We start from the raw sequence: 23,048 nt of genomic DNA, 5'->3' as shown, positions 1-23,048 counted from the left end.
TTTTATTTTGACTTTTAAATATTTTTTAATTTGGAAAACAAATCCGCGATGTAGAGAAGCCGCGACAAGCGAAGTCGCGAAGGATCACTGTATCCTTTATTTCCCATCGGAATTTGAACCAACTCTGTGTCTTTTATGTTAACCACTGTGGCATATTTCTAGTGTTCCTTTGCTAATTATGCAAAACACATTAGCCCCCACCCGCATATGTTGTGTAGTAACACAAACATTGTTGCCAACCAATAAGGGCAGAACGACCAGATGCCGCGAAAACGGGGGCGCATTCACCCTTACAAGGAACACGACAACAGGGCAACACGTCTTCATTTAGCCGTAGTGCGTCACATTAATCTTTAACGGTCCAAGTCAACATAATTAATGTCTTATATAATCAAGACTTCATTTTCCTTGGTAATTGTATGTCGGGCCACGCAGTGTTTGTCAACAATCTGTTTAACAAATGGATGCTAACCTTGCTAAACTAATTAGCATCAAGCTCATATACCGACAGAATCGGCTTGTTGATGATCGGACATTACAATCAGTGAAGTAGTTAAATTTGAGACTTTTTCTAAAACGTTCTTTTTTTTTGGATGCGTTGTCATGTCAAGTTCCCACAAGTTAGCAAATATGCTTCCTTGTCTGATAAAGGGCCTCTAATCCATTTTTCTTCGACCATTTCGTGTAAGCACACTCAATGTGAGTTGAGATTTAAATAAGACAGATAGCTCCGATCAAATCTCACTAATAGATGGTTTAATGACTTCCTTCCTCCTGCAAGCTTCCCGATGTTGTACTTCTCCGTCCTGAGCGAAGCCTTTCATTAACGTCTTGTGGCGAGCGCTGTCCTTTTGCATCTGCTTCTGCCCGACAACTAAGCGGACTTGATGAGATTGGGAAGGACTTCATCATGGTGCTTGACCTTTTCACCACGCCTCCCGATGAAAAATGAATGAGCGCACTTAAAGACTAGCTTGGCACTTTTTGACCTCTACTGTATGTTTCCTGTCGTGATTGTGCACATGCATTGTGTCACCTCGGCGATGGCGGTGAGAAATGCTGATCAGTATTAAGTTGAAAGAGAGAGAAAACAGATCATTAACGGCTGGGCTGGCTGCCATCGCCGCATTACCGGCTTTCCAATCTGTTCGGAAGCCAAGGTCAAAGGTTTCACCGTATCCCGTCCGAGCATGCGAATGACAGACCCCGCCCGCACATGGCGGGATAAGAGCGAGGGGGGGGCAATGAAGTAGACACACTGCAGCTTTTTTGTCTCGGGGAAAAGGTGAAGGTCTCTGAGTCAAGTCGATATGATGGATTCAGCAGTTTGGGAGGAAAGAGTGCAAGTGATGGTTGTCATCGTGCTGGTTGATATTTGTACCTGACTTTTGTGCTGATCGTGCAAGGTCCACTCACTGACTACGTATTCATGCAGTCAATATTTGCGTTAAGGGTCAAAACTTTGAAAGAGTTCAGTTCTCTCGTACACGTTAATTGTGACCAACATCAACTAGACGTCATTTTCGCTTCTTACTTTCTACCCTCAATAAAACACATTATATTCATGTATATGCATGTCGATACACACTTGGTGTCATTTTCGTCATAGAGACAAAAATTTAAGTGGGGGAAAAAAACACAATTATTCAAGTTAAGCTTGCGTTGTGAGTGGCGACCCAAGATGGCCTGCTGGTGCCTTAGGGGAGAATTTAACCGGACCTGTGTGTAGTTTCACCATTTTAAAAGGGCAACGATAACTATGATGTGTGAAAATAACCCGAGTTCTGAGATTCAACTTCTGGACAGTCGTCTAGATGATTTGGAACAATGAGTTGACTTTTAAGACAAGCTGGTTGTCTGTGATCTCACTTTTGGGCCAGTCATCGTATTGAGGTCACCCCGGCAAGAAGAGATAAGAGTAACAGCGAGAGAAGTAGGAAAAAAAACACACTGTTCGCTATTATACAAGTGACTGAAAGCACAAAAGGCAGAAAGACTAAAGGAGAAGCTTCGTGTTGTGTTAACGTCTCAGCGTGTTTTGATGTATGTTTTGTGTAAGGAGTAAAAGAGGGTGTGGGGGGGCATCGGGGGTCTTCAAATGCATGCTTGCATCCTCTGTGGTAAAATGTGAGATTAGCTGTAATCGCCTTGTAGTTGCGTATCAAGCCGTTGCTAAGACATCGATCGGATCGGTTCCGTAATTGATACCACCGGAGGGCCGCCTGCCACGGGGGAACCGTGAGCCCCCCCCCCCCCCCCCCTTCATGTGAACCCATGTGTGAGTTCTTTTATTTATTTATTTATTGTTTCTGTCTTGTTACAATCGAATCCCCCTCCCGACGGTGGAGATGAAACAGAGCGCTCATTTATCCTCATCTAATCCCAGTCTCCTGTCGTCAAAGTGTTTCCCCCCGAGAAGCGCGGCAGCCAGCACAACGAGGTGCGACCGCGCTTACACTCGTTACCGGATCCAGACAGCGTTTTGATCCCCGCCAACGGATCGCAAATACAACACACCGAGCAATCACCCATCGAGGCTTTTTTTTTTTACCCAGCTAATCAAGCCCTTAGAGTCACTCATCCAATTAAATAAAAAAGAATAATTCATTCTCCTACATATTCATGAGGCTCGGTGATAGGGGAAGAATTCCGTACATTACGCTTACACGTGCTCCCGGATGAATTATAGATGTTATTTGAAATTGCTCAGTGTTCTTAAATGTCATCATTAATTTGAAAAGTGCCACAGAGGATGGAGGAAATCCTGTTTTATCCCAGAGGAAAACAAAACAAGAATCCATCGTGGAGCTTCTATCGTTGTACGTGCGATGGGAGAAATGTGGGAAGTTCTACAGAGGGGTGTGATTATCAGAGGGCGCGAACCCAACGCACTCGGGAGGCCTCTTCGTCGGGACGCAAGCCGAGGCGCGCCACAGTCGAATAGAAACGCCGTGGACCAAAAAGAAAATGCAATAATCTATTCCAAGAATGGAGTGAAAGGGATTTGGAGAAGTACGCACGCGTGTGTGTGTGTGTGTGTGTGTGTGTGTGTGTGTGTGTGTGTGTGTGTGTGTGTGTGTGTGTGTGTGTGTGTGTGTGTGTGTGTGTGTGTGTGTGTGTGTGTGTGTGTGTGTGTGTGTGTGTGTGTGTGTGTGTGTGTGTGTGTGCGTGCGTGTGTGTGTGTGAGATGGACGGTAAGAGGAATGGATTAAAGCCACGTTGTGAGCGGGTGCGGCAGAGAGCCCGGCACTGTGGCTTGACTTTTTTTTCCCCTTCATTTTTTTCCTCCCTCATCTATTTCACTCTGCGATTGAAAGAAAATTCAATTGCCGCTCTTTCTCACTTTCTGCCCAGTGTGTGAGCGTGCAAGAGAGGGAGTGTGAATGAGATCAACTCAGCAAGTCAATTCAAAGTAAATGCGCTAATAAAGTGTTAGGTGGAGGAATTAAGAGACGCTTGGAAAAAAATGCTACACTGCATCACTTTCCATACGCCTTCTTCACAACTAATTCAATACGACTGGGAAGATCAGTTTTTAAAACTTTTCCGGATCTTTACTGCAATGAAAAATCTGTTCATCGTGTCACATAATTACAGTAATCCCTCGTATACCGCGGATGAATGGTTCCAAGACCACCCGCTATAGGTGAAGACCTGCGATGTCGAGAAAATATATTGTTACAATATCCACAAAATACTTTTATGAACCTTTATTGTATTTTTAGACACTTTATTGAAAACAGCAGGTCAAACTGACTTTCAGAAACATTCTTATTTCTTAAATAAATAAATAAATAAGAGTAAATATATTGTTACAATATCAAGGGTTAGGCTCAGGGTTAGGGCTAAGGCTAGGGCAAAGGTTAGGGGTAGGGTTAGGCCTAGGGTTAGGGCTAGGGTTAGGTTCGGGGTGTGATGCTTGGGTTTGGGTCAGGTGGTTAGGGCTCGGGTTAGAGTTTGGGGATAGGGGTTATTGTTAGGGTACTTGGTCAAGTGTTGTAGTATGATTTCAAAATTAAGTCAGCTTTTTAAGATAAGGTTAAGGTTTCGAAGTAGGGTTTCAAATTAAAGTTTGGGTGTCAATTTAAGGTTAGGGTTGGGTTAGGGTTTATAGCGTCAAAATCAAAAAATCAAATTACGTGCTGAAAATCAATATTTTACACAAACACATTAAAAATATAATATGCCATCAATTATAACACAGCCAAACAGAAACTATTTGTTAGCCCGGTGACCCAGTTTACGCTTATGTGTTAGTATTAAGCTAGCAGGACGCAAAGTTTGCAGATTGGTTTTGAAAAACACGTGTAAATTCTTTGAGCGTTTCCGGGAGTTTACTGCCATGAAAGAGCTGTTCATCTGCGTCACATAACTACTGAAAATCATTATTTTAAATTAACACATAAAAAAAAAATCAAATATGCCATCAATTATAATACAACCAAACAGATTCTATTTGGTGGCCCGCTAACCCAGTTTCCCATTATGTGTTAGCATTGAGCTAGCAGGAGCTCAAAGTGTAGCATTTTCTCTTCTTTTCACAAACACACCTTTTTGATACAAATCACAATATTGTGAGCAGGCATTGTGAGAAATGTGTTGATTACTATCCTGGCTTCTTTTCTTTTTTTAATAAAAATGTAATCCAATACACAGTCAAATGCAATACAAATATCATGTTCTAAAATAAAATGAATTTATTGCTTATTATCATGGCAGCGCAGTAAATGAGGGCACAAGGAGTTCCATAATTAAAATGCGCAACTTTCAGGAATTGCATTTGTGTGGTGTGTGTTGTGAGTTCCGCTGCTGTACAGCAGGATGTGGGTCACAACGGTAATCAAGGGGGAAATATTACGTACACTGTAATAGCTTCATCAACCGACGGCAGGCTTGTTCTTGTACAGTAGCTCACTTCATTTTTAACACTAAATAATGCCTATCTTTGGACACTTTTGGACCATTTTCACTTATTTTGTCTTGTATTTTCAGCGTGTTGGATTGCATTGTATTTTTAGGTATAAGCCTTCCTAGTGCAAGATTGCCCGTATTTGCTGGTTGCTAAGCGAAGCGACCCAGTAGGAAGTAGCCTGGTAACTTTTCTCTCCACTTTTGATGTGAAAAAGGCTGCGACTTGGCAATATGGCGTTTTATCGTTATTAATTTAACTGTCTATGTCTGATTTTTACTTTATGTTGAGGATTTTGAATGCAGTTGAGAATTTTAATCTCTGGGACACCACAACGTTTTCCTCCATTTGTGGTGCACTGCGCTGTATTAAGTGCAGTGTGAAAAGACCTTTAAACCACAACAATGTTTTGTGCATATTGTTATTTTGTGTTTAAAAAGTTTATTTAAAAAAAGTTTTTTAAATTGTCTCTTTGTAGTGCCGATTTTTACTTACTCTGGGTAGGTCTGGAACACATCATGGGCGATAAGCAGGAGTTCACTGTAAGCCATAATAAAACCTCCTTGGTCCAAATTTTATCTGCTCAGAATAGAGAAGGACAACGGTGTCCAGCCTCGAATGTTAAGTGCGTGCCTCTGTGTGCACACTGTGTATATTTATTTTTATTTTTTTAGGGGTTGAGTATGTTTGTGAGAGTGATAGAGAGATAGAGACAGAGCGAGACTTACTGTTTGGTTGTTTGCTCAGAGCTAAACAGATGCGTAAATAGAGATAGGGGAGTCCAGTCGCATCAGATTAGACCAAACACCAACATTCTCAACTCGTACGAGCGCAAACGACGCACAGCTAGACACTAAAATGAGCACAATTGGCAGGAGGCAAACAGGCACCGGCAAAATGTGTCTCAGTCACACATACCGAGCCATTTATTAACCAGAACGGGAAAACAGCGCAGCGTGTAAAAAAAAAAAAATAATAATAATAGAAAAAAGGAACCCAGAGGGTGGATTGCTTTGTGACCAACACACACACACACTGGCATAAAAAACAGTGACGACGCATACCGTCATCACATGCTCCACGAAGCCTTTGGTTGCCTTTCCAATATCTCCGTGAGCCCAAGGCAAAGAGGAGGTGGCAGAAGACATTAAAAGAGGGCAAGTGTGATGATGACGAATGCAAATGAAGACGAATGCGTGCGCCAAACTGATAACAAGCGAAATATGCAAAGTACCGTCGCCATTTCACCTTGTCGTCGTAACAAAGTTGGGGCGCCTGATGTCTATTGGGCCTATTAAGTGACAGCGGACATATCACCAAAGCAGGTCCCTTATCACGGGCTGTGTGGTCCGAGAACACACGGTGCGTGTCTTTCCATGCCATCTGGAGCCCAATCAGCTTGATTAGCCCACGTGCTAACCCTTAGCGCCATATGGGCAGTGTGCTAAAAGTGCCTGGAACAGCAGAGTCACAAGCGGCCATTTATATTCTGAATTGTGTGTCAGCGCACAGACTTCATCCACATTCCATCACGGAGAGAAAAAAAAGCATTTAATCAATTAATTAATCAACTGGAATGCTATTTCTTTTCTTAGCAAGATGTTGAGAGCAACAGCATGCTTTTTTTCACCTCTATTTTTTTTTTACCGCTGCTCTTTCCCTCTGTGCTGTCTCCATCTTAAATCAACCGGCCGAGACGCAGGCTGGGTTCTTTCTCTTCAAGGTTTCTTGGAAGTTTATTCCTTCACTTACAATTCAAGTGGCTGCTCGTGTAGGGCTCCGTTGTTTTCCCTTCGTACATAGTATATATTAGGGCTGTAAACTGATTTGAATTGGAAAAACAGTTTTGATTTGAGCGCATTGAATCGGACTGATCCACTTGAAACTTGAATCATATCGCATGCCATGTGTCACGATGTGTAATTAACCCACTTGGGAAACGTCTTGTAGTTTCACTTTTTGCCACTAGATAATCCATTTGCTATGTGCAGTAATCGCTCGTTTATCGCGGATCCAAAAACCACCCGCGATAAGTGAAATCCGCAAAGTACGGTCACCAACAAGAAGTACTGGGCAGGCTAACGAGTTAGCGGAAAGATGCCAATTCACGATCGTGCTAACACGCGAAAACGGACTTCTAAAGGAATGTAAACGAACATTTGGAGCAATACTACATTGTCCTCAATTTAGACATTTTATTTTGACTTTTAAATGTTTTTTTAATTTGGAAAAAAAATCCGCGATGTAGTGAAGCCGCGATAAACGAAACGCGAAGTAGCGAGGGATCACTGTATTGTATTAGAATTATGTGTCAAGTATTATAAATGATCTGATCAATGTCGAAAGTGCCTTAAAATATTTCTTTGGTGAATGGTCAGCGTATAAATGAAATGGACTTCATTTGAGTTGACTAACGCGAACCGACGACCACGGTGAGAAGGACGGTGAGTCAGTACAAGGTGAGGTCGTCTTCCTTCGCAACTTTCCTAGACATTTGCTCATCATTCCCATTTGCGGTGGGACGAGGTGTCCTTGCCATAAGCAAAGTTACAAATCAAGTGCGACATGAAGGCGTGTTTGCGACACGACTCGGATGACCGTCCGTCTGCCACTTTCAACCGACGGTTACGCTTTGACTCAGCGGTGAACAACAGACCGCTTGGCACTGTGGGCGGGCGATGGAAGACATACTCGCTTCTGTATGTTTTATTCATTGTTGTTATGATTTCGCTCAATTACTTCACCGCAATGGAGCATATAAATAATGCAATTTTGATTTGAAGAAGTGGCGATGCCTGCTGCAAAGCATAGCGAAGAATCACTCCCTGCCTGCGTTTACTGGAGAAAGACGACTCCATCTTTCCATCTTCTGTACCGCTTTGTCCCCATGGGGGTCGCGAGCTTGCTGGAGCCTAGCCTATGGGATGTGTGAGGAAACTGGAGTTCCCGGGAAAAACCCACGCAGGCACAGGGAGAACATGCAAACTCAATACAGGAAGGGCCGGAGGTGGAATTGAACCTGTAACCTCTGAACTGTGAGGCAGATGTGCTAATCAGTGCTCCACCCTGGAAAGACGATACTGAATATGGAAATATATTTTTGGTGGGAGGGTTATATCTTGTGCATTGTGAAAACAAAGCAGAAATTGGATAAATTAAAAAATTATAGGTGGAATTTCATGGGTAAAAAGTATATTTAAAAGTACAGTTTGAGTATACTGTAAGGACTATATATTCAAAAGTGTATTGAATTTTATGATGGATTTTGTTTATTGATTTGTGTATTCTATGCCTATATGTTATTACTGTATTTTATAACATTCTGGTTTTGTAAATATGTCAGTCAAAATATTACGTAAAAACCAAAAAACTAATAAATATAAAGATTGTCAAATACTGAACGAGCATTTAGACTGACTGTTCACCATCTCATCAAGATTCATTTTTGTATGTGCACAAACACTACAAAACATTTGATTTGAGCAGAAAGAAATAACAAGACCCTGAGAGTTGAATACATAATTATTATGATTATTATTAGCAAGTCTTAATTTTCCTAGGCAATAATGTTGAAGTTTTATAAATTATGATATTAAGTTAATATTAAACCTAATTCAAGATTCAAGAGTTTTTATTCGCCATGTTTGAGCGTGCCAAACAAGGAATTTGACTTCGGTAAATCACACCCTCTGTTCAACATTTAGGTGACGAACAACACTCAGGACATGTGAAAAATGGCAAATATTCTCAAACATCCCCTGATCTTAAACTCCCAAGAGGGCAAGGAAAAACTCAAAACTCCAGCTCGGGGAAATGAGAAACCTTGAGAAGAGACCACAGATGGGAAGGTCCCTTATCCAGGATGACCAGGCTGCAATGGATGCAGAGAACACATAGTACAAACAGTGTAGACAAATTCAAAAAAGGTGTGGAGAGCAGGATGTTGATGTAATATTAAAAGAATGAACGCAAGTCTTCATTTTCCAAGGCAATGATGCTGAACTTTTATAAATTACGATATTAGGTAAATATTAAACATAATATTAAAAGAATGAAAGCAGTGTAAAGTGAAAGACAATGCAATTGTGCTTTGGGATATATTTCCCAAACACATATATTACGAGTCCCAATACTATTACCCCAAAAAATAAATGAACAAAAGATGCACTTTTACAAGAGAATAAACCTTTCCGTTTATGAGTACAAAGAATATTGCAAGATCAAAGTTGCAGTTTTACAAGAAAAAGTGAATGTTTTTAATGAGAAAAACAATATCCAATATTCCAAGTAAATGCAGTCCTAATTTTCAAAAGTGGCAATAACGAGAGAAAAACGTTGACGTTTTACAAGGGTAATGCCATAATTTTACAAGATCCAGTATTAGGAGAAAACAGTTCCTAAAATATTGAGAGCATGAATGTTTGAAGCCTACTAGAAATCGACTCAGTGTTTGAGGGTGTGTATACTTATGCAATTATATTAATTTTTTCTGCTGTTTTATTTTTACTTATGCAGTTTATCAGGCAAATTAATACTAGAACATTTTTTTAAAATGATTCCTCTTGGTCTCATTTTATACAGCCCAGAAATTTTGAACAGGGGTGTGTAGACTTTTAATATCCACCATACACAGTGCTACCCGCTTGTGGAGCCACACAGTTTAGTGCTGTGCCTCGCTTTTGCTTGGGGAAGCAGAACAGGGTGATAAGGATGAATGGATGAGGAAGGAGGAGGCAGAGTGGGAGGGGTTAATGCAGAAGAGCTCAGTGGAGGAGGAGGGAGGGGGGGGGGGCACAATAAGAAGGCTGAGTGGTTCTAGTAAATATTTATATTGCATTATGATACGAGCAAGAGCGAAAGAGCGGGAGAGGAGAGGCAGTGAAAGAGGAAGGGGGGCGTGCTGCTGGTGGGGGTGCTTGGATAGAGCCTCCATCCCTTTATTAATTTTATTCCGCTCCGCTAAGTTTAGCATTCAACACGTGTCGCCAGTGATGGAGGGAGGGGGGAGAAAGAGGGAGAGAGAGAGAGGTTGACGGTTGCTAGGCGACGGGGCGCATATACTGAATTTTAACCAAAGAACAGGCAAAGAGGGAGAGAGAGAGTGTGTGAGAGTGGGGGGGGAGCGAGAGAGAGAGAGGGAGAGAACGAAAGAGGGAGGACGAGAGAGAGAGAGGGAGAGAGAGAGAGAGGGGGAGAGAGATCGGTGGATACATGTCGAACATATATGTATGTTTTGAGAGATATTTTCCCGGCGTCTCTCTGCGTGTGCGTGCGTGTGTGAGAATGTGTGTGTGTGAGTGAGTGTGTGTGAGGAGCCCGGGGGGGGGGGACACACGCGCGCGCTCACACACACACACTCACGCACGCAAAAACGGATACCTCAAAACGGAAGGATGTGAAAAAGGATGGAGGGACGCAGGGAAAGAGGGGGGAAAGGCTGGTGAAAAACAGTAAGTGCATTTCTTTTCCTCATCTTCGCATAGATCCGATTAATTGCCTGACGCTCGGGAAAGAAGGAGTCTCGTTGACACCGGGGAGGACGTGGACGGCGCGTGGGAGGGGGGGCGGCTGTCGGCATGTTGGGTGGCCGGGGGGTGCTGAGGTGCAAGCGGCTGGCGCACCGGAGCTTTGACCCTTCTGTCATTGGTGCGCCTGCAAACTCACCAGCCGCATGTTGCACCTCACGCACGCAGGCACGCACGCCGGCATTCCGTCGAGTCATGACTACAAAAATCTTTTGCGGAGGGGGTCGAGGGGAGGGGGTGGGGGTGCGAGATGAGAGGGATTTGTCTGCAAGGAATTTCATTCTAGTGAGTTTTCGCTTTGTTGTTAAGTCTTACAAGAGCGGCGCGCCGCCGCACCGCTGCAGATGCACGATGATATCGGCCGATGCTCATTTTCTCCCTGCCTGCACGCAGCTCACCGTTTGTGTGTGCGTGTGTAATGTGTGTGTGCGCGCGTGTGTGTGCCGCATCATTGCCCGCTTCGTCCCCATGATGTTGCCGGGATATTTGGGCGTGAGGGTTGGCGAAACACCGCCGTGGCAGTTTTGCCACCGAGGAATGGGACTCCAAACACTCTGGCTCTCAGGTCAGGCAGATGCGGCAGCTCGTTTTGGGGGGTTTGGTTCTGGCGCTGCGTTCGGAGTTGGGATCACACACGGCAACTTTTGTTTCCGCCTTGCGGTACGTCACTTGAGGTGAATAACAAACCACCGCCATCATCGGCATCATCAGCATGAGCCGCTGTTGTGGCCTGCGAGGTCTACTGAGACCACCGAGGCTAAAGTTCTACTCGCTGACCGCAAGGAAGCACCCTGAGAGTTGTTTTATTATTAATTATTTTGTTGTTCACATTTGCTGCAGTAATTGGGAGAGCAAATAGGAGCCCGTGTAATTGCCTCCACCGGAAGGAATGTGTGGTTTGCGTGTTGTGGCCCACCCCTCGGTGGTTTGCCAACGAGCTGATATCCATTTCAATCAGCTCCTTTGCACCCACAGGTGACCGAGCGCGCTCGTGATCCGCACGCAGGCGCGCCACTGCAGCAGTGTGCCGCAAAGTGGCGCTTTGGCTGCGGGGCTACCTCAGCTCACACGACCACGCCGTCCGTCCACATTATAGTTAGCCGGAGAGACAAACCAACATGTGTTGTGGAAGCCTTGCATGGCAGATGTGATGGGGGAGGCTGCAGGTGTGGACACTGGGAGATGAAGGGAAGGCATGGGGGAGTCTGGGGGAGAGATTTGTAATGGCAGCGCGACAGAGGGAGCCTGGCGGGAATTCACGATGAGGGCCATAACGAGGAAAGTTGAGTAGTTACGAGGATCATAATGTCGGAAAAAGTGGTCGTACTGTGCAGTGTTTTAAGCACTTCCCTCATTTGACTGTTGGAAGGTAAATTAGCCACTGGGTAACAGCAGATCATGAAGTTGATTAATAAATATTTCATAAATGATAGGTAAGAAATATATTTTTTCTCTTCGAGTTTGAAATGTCCAACTGCATTGGAATGTACCTCATGTTTCACACACATCGCCAGGCATCAACGCTAACACTCTTGTTAGCAGCTAGCTGCTAACGCCCAAGTGACAAGGCCAACCGAAATGTCGAAAATGACAAGTCAAGCTAGCCGTCACGCCACCATGCGAGCCAAAATCAAAATTGAAAGCCTAATGAGGTCTCAATTTATCTGGTAAGTTTTTTATTTTGAAGTTAGCCTTTACGTTATCACAATGTTACGTTATACTTTTGCTGCTTCCTTGGCATGACCAAATGACAGCGCAGATGCTAAATAAACTGTTAGTGGAGGCAGAAAAAATAGAACTGACAACTATTTAGGATACTTTTGTTGAAGGCTTTTCGAAACGATTTCAATGAGGAACCTGTGGATTTATGTGATCATCTGAAGCCATCATTTATACGGATTGACAATCCCAATGGCCCTCACCAAAACTGCAGCGTGACAAAAATGAGTTTGGCACCTGTGCTTTAAAATTACCATCAGGGGTGTGCAATTAATCGAAAGTCAATTATAATTACCATTAGCACACTCCACAATTACAAAATTGGTATAATCGTAAAAAAACAGCAGCCCTAATTATTGTTATTATTACTATCTTTTTATTATTTGCTCTTGCTATTATTTCTTTCTTTCGTTCATGTTCCGTAAAGCGAAACAGAATCAACATTTGGATGTATTTGTTTTCTTCCAAGCCCATTTGCTTCATCAGCCCCTCTTTCATTGATTCATTGATTTTTGCAGAAAAAGCCTCCAAGCTAAGGCACCCCCCTTCCCCACATTGCACATTCCTTTCCTTTTCTCATCCCATCCACCTGTTTCCATCTGCCTCAATTCTTTCCGTCCCCTTCCATCATCATCCTGTAACTGCTGACTTCCTGTGCTCCCCCAACCCCGACCCCCCATCCGTCATCTGTGTGATGTAACTTCTCCCCACAAAGGGTGATCTTTATAACACCCCCATTAAGGTAAAGCTCATTAGCATACAACATCAATTAGCCTTTAACGAGATCAGAGCTTGCTGCTTTTGTGCGATTACGGTACAACAGATAGAGCCCCGCCCCCAATTCAAGTGTTCGTCTCAGTTGCGTTGATGAAGCGGTTACATATTCACTTTGTTGCGAAGCACTGTTTGACAGCCATCGCAGATCTTATCAGGACATGAAACGGGCCTGCTATCGCTTGCTAACGCTTCAGTTGGATTGGCTAAAATGGAGCAAACGCGCCACAGATGCCAAACGCCATTTTTTTATTATTATTACAAACCTCAGGTCAATCCCCCGACCACGATTATAGCAACGATTATTTTTTTAGGACTAAAAAGAATGACACTTGAAAAAGATGGTGGCTTGCGTTTATGGCAAGCGGTTTAATAATATGATGTCGTGTTTTATTATGATGATCCTTTGATTTGCTGACAATGCTAAGCTCCTGCTCTAAAATAATATGTTAGCAATTGGGCGGTGTTTCCCAGTTTCCTCACTTGTCCCATTCGGCGATGGCGTAATTATTTTCATTTGATTATATTTGCAGTGCTTGACAAGTTTATTTAACCATCTGTCTTTTCCGGTTTGTGTGTGAGCCCATCCAGCACCATGAAGTACTATGAAGCAAACTGGTCATTTCAGCCAGCTCGCGGCATTTTTGCCTTTTGGGTGTAAATCCTTGTTTCCGTGGACGAGCAGTGTTCTACCGCTAAGCTAGCTATGGCTAAGCTCAGGCTGCCTAGCTAGCGTTCTTTGTCACCGTGTGTGATGGAGTGACTCAGAGGCTGGCAGCAACTTATACAAACAATTAAATTTATATTTACGACCACAAAAAGAAAAAACAATATATATATGACACCAGTCTTTGTTTACTGATCCAAACCAGTAAAGTTGCAGAGTATTAATAACCATCACAATGGCTAATCAAGTGAATTGGTTCCTATATGTACGTCATAGCCCGCCGGGTCCTCGTAGTTTGCTTCCTTCTTCAAGCCCCATTGCTTCGATTGATTTTTCTTCTTCGCGAGCCAAGTTAATTAGTCGTAATGGAGCAAACTCACGTGAATGAAAACATGTACAGTTAGAAGCCGCCGCAATGTGTGTGCAAGATCAGCAAAGTTAGCATCAAAGTAGCAGCTGTCGCGTGACGGCAACATTAACGTGGCAAAACAATCTTGAGTGTGATTCCATTTTGGAATGAACTCTCTCTTCTCTGTTTTTCTTTCCACTCAGCGTTGGCCATCATCATTCTCCAGCTCAGCGGCATCTCCAGGCCATCCTCCATGACGGCATCTCAACCTTCATCACCATCACCCATCCCTCTCGCCATCCCAACTAAATTCATAAGTGTGCTTCCTAAGGCCATCTTCTTGGTTTGCTCCTCAATTTTCTGTTAAAATATTAATTGCGCTGCAAATTTCTCATCGCGTTTGCTTCTTTATTAGCTTCTCCTCTTTGAGATGCCACCGATGAACATTTGTAGCTCGTGGACGACAATATGAAGGAGTGTCACAAAAGTGGATCTCAAAATTAGTTCACATGCCAGGTTTTTGTGACTTGAGGAAATGAGACCTAGATGAATCCTTTCAAATCTCTTTCCGCCATTAATGAAAGAGAGGGAAGTGGAAATAATCATGTGAGATGATATGGAAACTCTTTTATGTTCAGAATTAACCAATCACATCCAAACTCTTTTTGACCAAGAGTCAGCGCCATCCACATTATTTCTGTTTATTTCTCCGTCCCCTCTCAAATCTTACATTAATGTTGAGAAAAGTTTTGGAATGACATCATAGCAGAAAATTTCAGAACAGAATTATTTTTGGCAGTTCTGATCATTCTAATCTGTTTTGCTACAATGCACAACACTAATTCCAAATGTATTCATTACGTTCCAAACGTTGTTTATTGTGTCAGTAGCATTTGAAGGCGGGTGGGTTTCGAAGTGTGAATCCAAATGGCTCAGACTCAACTGAGTCAGTACGTTGCAAGATTACATTTGCGAAGCGATTTGCCGATTCAAATCTACAGGTGGGACATGTTGTGATGCCAAATCCAGATGGTGATTATCTGATCGTTATTACGATACCAAAAAAGGGGGCTCCCTAGGGTTAGTCCTCCTTTTTTTTCCCAGCCTCGGGCTCACGACGGCACCGGACGAAAAGCTCAGCCAAAACTCGTTCAAACGTTTAAAGAATGACAGGGAGTCATGTCATGAGCAGGTGGAGGTGGAGACAGACAGACAGAGAGGAGGAGGAGGATGAGGGCAGGCTGGCAGGGAGACAGAGTGACACACACACGCACACACATGCACACACACTGGCAGAGCAAAGGTGTAGAAACACGCAGGCATGTTTAGCATCTCGCGGCGTTTTTGCAGCAGCGTGGGGCAGTCCGTCACTGTGATTGATGCGTCCGGAAACGACAGTGTAAGTGCTGATTAAAAAGAGGAAACGGGGAAGGGTTGGTGGGGGTCAGGGTGGGGGCATTTATTAAAGTACGTCAGCCCGTGTCAACCGGGGGGCCCCTGGTGTCAAGACTCCCGGGAACCTCGGTGTCGAAAATGAATCCGAGGGCGGCGTTCCCACTCAGCTTTTCCGCCGAAGTGACTGTACCGGATGAACCCGGTGCAAAGTTGCCTTATTTCCTTATAGTTTAAAAATAGCTTTCCAGGCGAAATGGCAAATTCCTGCCAGCGCAGGTGGAGCCCGTGCCGCTTTTACTCTCTGTGAGTGGATGCAACTTGAATGACAACAAATGAAGACCGCTTGATGTTTCTTACATTTGTTTGAGTGAAATTGTTAATAGCAGCAGGTTCTGCTAACACGCCTGCTGGTTGTTGGCAATGAGGAATGAGCTACAATGAGCTTTCAATGCAGGTAGTCTGACTCGTGAGTTGGTTCCAGTTCTGTTATTCTTTGGTTTTTGCCCAAATGAAAAGCTTATTTGGTCTTTTCAAAGGTGATTCGGATCTTCTTGAGCTTCTCATTTATACAAACAATGCAAGTTTGGGATGCTTCTTATTGACAAGTGGCAATTGATTCTTTTTTTGTTTTATTGATTCTTTGTTTGTTTTTACAGCTTCAAAGTGTTGGCTAACTTTAAATAATTTTACCTTTTTTTTTTTAATTAGGGAGTTACTTTCAGTCCTGCTGCAGATAAGCAGAGTTAATTCGATTTTTCTTGCTGAACTGAGGTCATGCAGCGTACGCTGAGGTCCCGCATGACATCACCCGTGACATCACGCCAGACCAAGTATTCCTGCCAAACACAATTCAAGAGGTTCCACTGTGTTGACCGTCTCAAATGCTTTTGAGAATTGAGACACAGGTCAGTGCATACGATTTGCATTGAACGGTGACGGCAAGTAACTGGAAGATGAATTGCCGCCACTGGACGCTCAGTGTGACAAAGATTAAATCAGCAAATCACTTTTTTTTTTTTACACCTCTGCTTTAAGATTCACAAAAGTGGAAAACATGAAGAAATGTTTGCGCAAGCAGCCTTGAATTAAAGACAATATAAAATGTTTACGGTTTCCTCACTGCAGATAGCGATTAGTCGGTCCCCACGGCGGTTTATTAGCATAACGCTAACAGTTTATTACCATAGCGCTATCAGTTTCAGTTATTCCCCTCACTAACCTCTCGCCAGCTCACACGAGTCCCCACAAAACACAATCAACACTTTGGCTGCGCACCTCTGCTGTCTCATTTTTTTTTCTCCATCAGATGCATTAGGCTTTATGGGACAGGCTGAGGAAAGTGTTTCTAACACCTTTAGCTCACGTGCGGGCGGCGCTATAATGTCGCTCCAACTCGACATTGCTATGCGGCTACTGATTTGATGCTGACTTGCCATTTAGCTCCGGAATTTGGTTGGATTTTGCTTGTGCGCTTGACACGGATTGGTTGCGCCTGCACGTGAGCTTGCACAAAATCCCGATAGTCATCACTTCAGGTTTTTTGCACCGCTTATTTATCCCCAAAATCAGATTATAAGTCATTACTATGCATAGCCAGTTTGCGTAGCCTGTTTTTTTCTCGTTTTTTTTTTTTTTTTACGTTAAAACACGTTTCGCCTTACAGGTCTTGCGGTGTCGGCTACTTTTCATCGTGCTCTTTTAATTAGGGACTGATTTAGATGTGGTTAGGTGATCCCGGTGTCTGGTCAATCAATGAGAGAATTAATGGAAGCGCTGGCGCAAGCAGAGTGGACCAACAATGTGGCTCGTACGAGGGACTGGCAAAATAATCCATTTATTGTTATTGTGAAAAAATGGAGTGTAGTCAGTGGCGTAAAGTGATTCTGATTAAGTGTCCACCAAACGCCACGCGACAAGCAAAAGTACAGTTTTTTTTTTTTTTTTTTTTACAAATCCCCCAAATCTTTCAAAAAATGCTGATAAAGAATCATTATTTGTTCCTTAGATGGGTGCAAATCTGGAAAAGAAATTCTGAAAAAATCTGAACATACCTAATTATCTGGGCATTTGGTGGGCAGTGCCCCCACGAGCCCCCCTTATGCTCCGCCAATATGCCATGCGGCATTATGTCGCCTCACAATGGCAAATCAGAATTTGTTTAGACAATAACAAGTAAAAACATTTTAGGTCACATACATTTGCGTAAATGGATCGACGTAATGCTTCAGTGCGAAAGCAATTTGTCAGACACGATGCCATTTCTGCCGATTAAATTGCTTAGTCAGCTCGTTAATGATTGCACCACTCACGGCTCTCACAACCTTTGAGAAAGAGTTTAGTTGTTTTGGTTTGCCTTTTGTGAGCTATTGAAAGATTTTTGCTTGCCACACGCTCCACCAAACATCACAATGTTTTGCAACATACTGTAACTCGCTATTTACTAGTGCGGCAATTCTGAATGAATGAAACCCTCCCGTGTGTTCTGTCAGGAGAAATCCTGACACGACGTCCCCACACAGCCGCCTCTCCATCTGACCTTTCTTATTTTTATGTCTGAACACTCATGAGAGTAGTAAACCATTTGTAGATGTGTTTTCTCATCTGACGCGCAAATAAAAAGGGAATCCATAAGTTAGTCTAGTACGAGTCCAAAAAATGGACACTCGAATTCAAAATCCGAGATGACTCAAAGCTCAAAATCAGTTTCCAGTGACCGCATGGAAATGGAAGGGACTTGAAATGTCAAAATAAAATGACGTCAAGCAGGCACACGGGAGTGGAATGTCAAGGTGATTGTTCCCGTTTGTACTGGAAAAAGGTTATTAAACACCAAAAGGACAAACCGAACCCACCTGCTGGAGTTTTTGTTTTGTCACATCAGTCTCTCTTTAGAGCACATGTGTCAAACTCAAGGCCCGGGGGCCAGATACGGCCTGCCACATCATTTTATGTGGCCCGCGAAGACAAATTGTGCATCACATTCGTGTGTCATTACTAGAATTGCAAATTGTCTTCACTTTTAATTACCGTAATTTTCGGACTATAAATCGCGTTTTTTTTCATAGTTTGGGTGGGGGGGCGACTTATACTCAGGAGCGACTTATATATGTTTTTTTTCACAAATTTTTACTTGATCATTAACACATCACTTACTTACAAGTATAGTTGACCACTTCACATGTTATTTTTAGTATAGTTGATCACTTCACATGCTTTGATATCTTTATCTTGAACATATTCAAAACATGAAAAATAGAGAGGAAAAATCAAATAAAGTAATTAACACTTTAAAGCGCCATATCCTCTGGACATGTCCTCTGTCACCAGGATGACATAAAGGACGAGAAATTTGATCGATGGATTTAATGATTTGGAGTGACACAAAGGGTTTGATAATATTGTTGTTTATGTGATAGTTATTTAAAATATAGTTTATATATCGTTGTATGGGCCTGTGGAATAATTTGAACTGCGGCGCGGCACACGGCATTGTTGACAAAGGACGATCGATGGATTTACTGAATTGGAGTGACACAGATGGTTTTATAAACGTGTTATTTATGTAATAGTTTTTTTTAAATAACTGAATGTTACGTCAGGCCCGTTCTCAGTTTGTGTTTGTCACGTTAGCATACCGTATCGTTTAGCCTGTTGTTGCTCGTTCATGTCTGTTCTTGGTGTTGAATTATGTCGAATAAATTGCCCCCTAAATGCGACTTATACTCCGGAGCGACTTATATATGTTTTTTTTCACATTTTTGGGCATTTTATGGCTGGTGCGACTTATACTCCGGTGCGACTTATAGTCCGAAAATTACGGTATATCTTTTTTTTTTTAAATATTTGACCAGTCTTTACTCGTCTGATTTGAAAACGAGTTATTTGTCAGTTTGTTTTGTAATTTTTACTGTATATAATATGAGGTGCTCATACATTTATTTGGGTTGACAGTCATAATGGCCCTCCGAAAGCAGCTATGACTACAATGCGGCCCGCGAAAAAAACGAGTTTGACACCCCTGCTTTAGAGGGTGAAAGAAAGAAAGAAAATCCCACCTTTAAGGGGATAATAGCAATGAGCCCTCCTGTCTGAATATTTGAGTGCCTCTGAATGGGCGCGTGTATAATTACAATAGATTGTATTTTGTCTACTAGCCGCAGTTGAGTTTTAAATCAGCCACCCGCTCAACTCTAACTGCTCCATATAAGAAAAAAAAATCACACATTCATGAAAGCATCAAGTGCTGATGGAGTTATCAGCCCATGGCAAGTTCCCCCTCCCTCATGAATATTTGTATCTGCAAGCACCTGGCAGGCAGGGCCTTGATAGACAACTTGTGAAATTTGATAACGTCTTTATGGAGGGAAAGGAAGATAACAGAACGCTTTACGGGCGCGGTATATATGCTAGACGCTATCAATTTGGATTTGGACTCTACCTTTACTCTACTCGTCACAAGCGATACTTGTTGGCGATGTTATCGAATTTGACTCAGTGTGAAAACTGCCACCTGCCGGCACAGTTGTTTTTTTTCCCCCCTCAACCGGCTAGACGATCCTAGATGCTAAGCTAACTTGCGCCGCTCCGACCATATCGCTTTGCAGTTATTCAGTCAGCGTACACGACTGAAAACCGTAAGGGAATAAGTTTGCTCTCACAAATGTCATATTTGCTTTTGTTACATTGCCAAGGGTCTGTTGAACACGTTCAGAAAGATGACGCGTAACATTTTTCCCTGTCAAGTGGCTTGAATTCATACCGTGATCTGAATCGGAGGCCATCTCAGCCAGCCTTATTGTATGCATGCTGCTGCTCTGATCACTCCCTAGCAGATCTTTGACATGGCGTGGATCAAAGAGGGAAGAAAAGCAGCGGGTGGCGGGGGGGGGGGAGTGTAAGTGAAGACATGGAGAGCAAAGAACACGGCTAGTGGAGCTCAACATGCTGCAGAGGGATGGAAGGGGGAAGCGTGAAGTGGGGAGTTGCACACACGCGCCACACCAATGTGCGCGCGTGTGTGTGGATCCCCTCGTGTCAATGCGCGCGTGTGTGCAGGACATAGAGCGAGTGGATCTATTGCGACACAGAACACACTCCAGTGGCTGCGATTGAAGTATGGGCCAATTAACACGAGGAGCATTGAGCTCCAGCTGCACTCTTCTCTTCTTTCCTAAGCTCACCAACAATTCCATCTCTCCCTCGCATATCTCGTGTAGTCGTCGTTTTGAGCGCCAAAGCTGTGGAGGAAGAAATTACTGTCGAGTTGAAGAAAAGACCAAAGGGAGAACATTGTGAGGCTTTACCTCAAACAAGAAAACGAGAATCAATTTGTCATTGTCGTGCGACTCGTTCAAACGATTCAACAGGTTTGTGAGATACCACAAACTTGTTTTGAACGACGCCTCTCGCCCATTGAGACCACGTTGCAACATCTAATTAAAATAATGCTAAACCGGAAGGTCACGCTAACCGCCATTTGCCGAGAGGATGTTTGTTATCCTGTTTATGTTTCATAATAGGGAGGCGGAGGTGAAATGTGAACATTTGCATTGCAAAAAAAGATTCATAGGAGGCATCTCTCAATGAGTAAATGCAGTTCGGAGACTGGTAACAGAACCCGTTAAACCTGTAAGTCTTAATAACAGTCAACATATGTTTACATTATATGGAAAAAAATGTTCTGGGTAAAAAAAAAAACATTCAGTTAATTTTTTTGTGGTGGAAGTTGGGCCCCTTCTCCTAAATGTACTGCCGGTGATACATATTGTATTCTTTTTTTGTTCCATTCCCTATTAAACATCCCACGAGAACCCGTTGCCAGAAGACATGGACTGCGCTGTCTTCACACTTCCAACAAGGCCGACGTGGGCGCACATTGCCGTCCCCCGAGAATGAAATACCGCGACGAGCCCCAACACTTAACGACTCACGGCTTGCTACAGTCGCCAATATATCTCCTTCAAATTATACGACGTACCATATTTCTGCTGCTGTTCTTCCCGCCGTTGCTGCTACATCCTCCAGCGTACTAAAAAAAAAAAAAAACTACAAATGTCTGTTTTTTTTCTTTCCTTCGTTATCACATTTCCCCTATTCTCGCATCTCCGCACACCTCTATTTTTTACTTACTCGCCTCACTCGAGGCGCCTCACTCCAGACACACACACACACAGTCCCGTCACTCAAATTATGAGTTGTGTATTTATTTAGGCGGAACACGTAGACGCCGCCCTCGGTAATCAATCGCCTTTTTTCATGCGTCTCACCTCACATTTGGTCCCATTGCCATGCCTCATTTTTTTTTGTTCTCTCCTCTCCTCAAGCGCATCCTTGCTCCAATACGGGGTCAGATGAGCCATATTTTACCCATTTTCTCATTTTGCTCTTCCCACCTGAAAGACCGACGAGGGTCAAGGAACCATCAGAGCGCAGCGAGGAGAAAAGGTCGGAGTCAGATGAAGATGGAGGGAGAATCGTAGAGAGGACGAAAGCCCTGAAAATGGAGGCAGGCTGAGGGAGGGAGACTGGCTTTTTGGGGGACGGCGGGAATCGGGAAAGTGGGAAGAAAATGGAGGCAGGGCAGTTGGCGTGGCGAGAAAATTGAAAAGGATGCGTTTTTGAACCCCGTTATCTCCCGGGTGGTGATTAGCGCGCTGCTACCGTTTAGCGGCTCTGCGGGCAGTCGTGGCCGCGCATTCGTCTTGTGTGCACATCCCAACGTGCACGCTTGCAGCTGCGAGGGTGCCTCTGCTGATCTTAATTGTTGTTATCATTCATGCAGCACAATAACCACCTCCGCCTCCATCCTTGCCTCCGCCTGCCATTAGCGCGCTCGCCCTGCTTCCCTCGAAAGGCCCGATACTATTTTCCCTCCTCATATTGTTCCTTTGCAGCCTGCTACCGAAATAGCAACAATTTCAGCGTTTTGCCTTTCTTCACCTTTCCTTCCCCTATATGCGGTCCGTATTCCTCGTCACGTTTGCTTCGGTGGCACGTTGTGAATTTGGTCGCTTGACTTTCAGTAGAAATGAATCCGATTCATTCTGCCCTTTAATAGGACCGCTATCAAATTACAATTGTGGACAACTATGGCGTGTGCATAATCTGGAGCAGTTCAGAATGTACAGTGACTGAGCCGAATCGAATTGTAATCCCACCGAATCGAATCGTTCCACTCGACAATTGAATCGTCCTTGAATCGTATTGAGATAAACGTTTGGAATCGTCTTATTGGAGTGACGCTGCAGCCGTTTTGTTGGTTTAAAATGTTTTCAAAGTCTTCTGTTAGTGTTTGAACGTTGTTGTGAGTGTTCTTGTAGTAATATGAGTAAGCTACTTTGATTTTTCCTCATTCCTCCTGAATGTCGTTAGCTGTAAATACTTTTAGGTGTCATGTCTTTGCTTGAGTTGCCTTGGATATGAAAAGTAGTCTTGAAACGCAGCTGCCTTTCTTTATTAATTTAAGAATGTAAATGAGGACAATTTCATAGAACAAATACTAGAATGCAGAGTGTGAATGTAGGTCGCTACTGCTACGAATGTTTTGGAAAACTGGTCCTGACCGCTCACCGCTGCCTTGCTGGCATTTTGGTCAATCTCACCTGTGTGCAATCTCTGATCACTTCCCTTCTCCTCTTGTCTGTTTTTCTCCCGCCAACCTTCTTCTCGTCTAATTCTTTTACTCTATTGATCTCGTTTAATGTCCTCTCT

The 23,048-nt window shown here is 43.4% G+C and overlaps 1 protein-coding gene across 2 annotated transcripts in view; it reads left to right on the top strand.

Annotated features, from left to right (window-relative positions):
* The first annotated feature begins 9,764 nt into the window (after window positions 1-9,764).
* The window catches only part of LOC119135503 (glutamate receptor ionotropic, NMDA 2D), a 44,695-nt gene continuing 31,411 nt past the window's right edge, over window positions 9,765-23,048 (top strand). The window contains exon 1 of one of the 2 annotated variants that reach the window (XM_037273127.1): window positions 9,765-10,359. The gene's annotated coding sequence lies outside the window, so the exon portion shown is untranslated. The remainder of the gene's footprint in view (window positions 10,360-23,048) is intronic. The other variant, XM_037273126.1, reaches the window with a different exon arrangement.

This window comes from Syngnathus acus, chromosome 16, assembly GCF_901709675.1.
Source record: "Syngnathus acus chromosome 16, fSynAcu1.2, whole genome shotgun sequence".
NCBI classification, from domain to species: Eukaryota; Metazoa; Chordata; class Actinopteri; order Syngnathiformes; family Syngnathidae; genus Syngnathus; species Syngnathus acus.
This window is presented reverse-complemented; position numbering and strand designations above follow the sequence as displayed.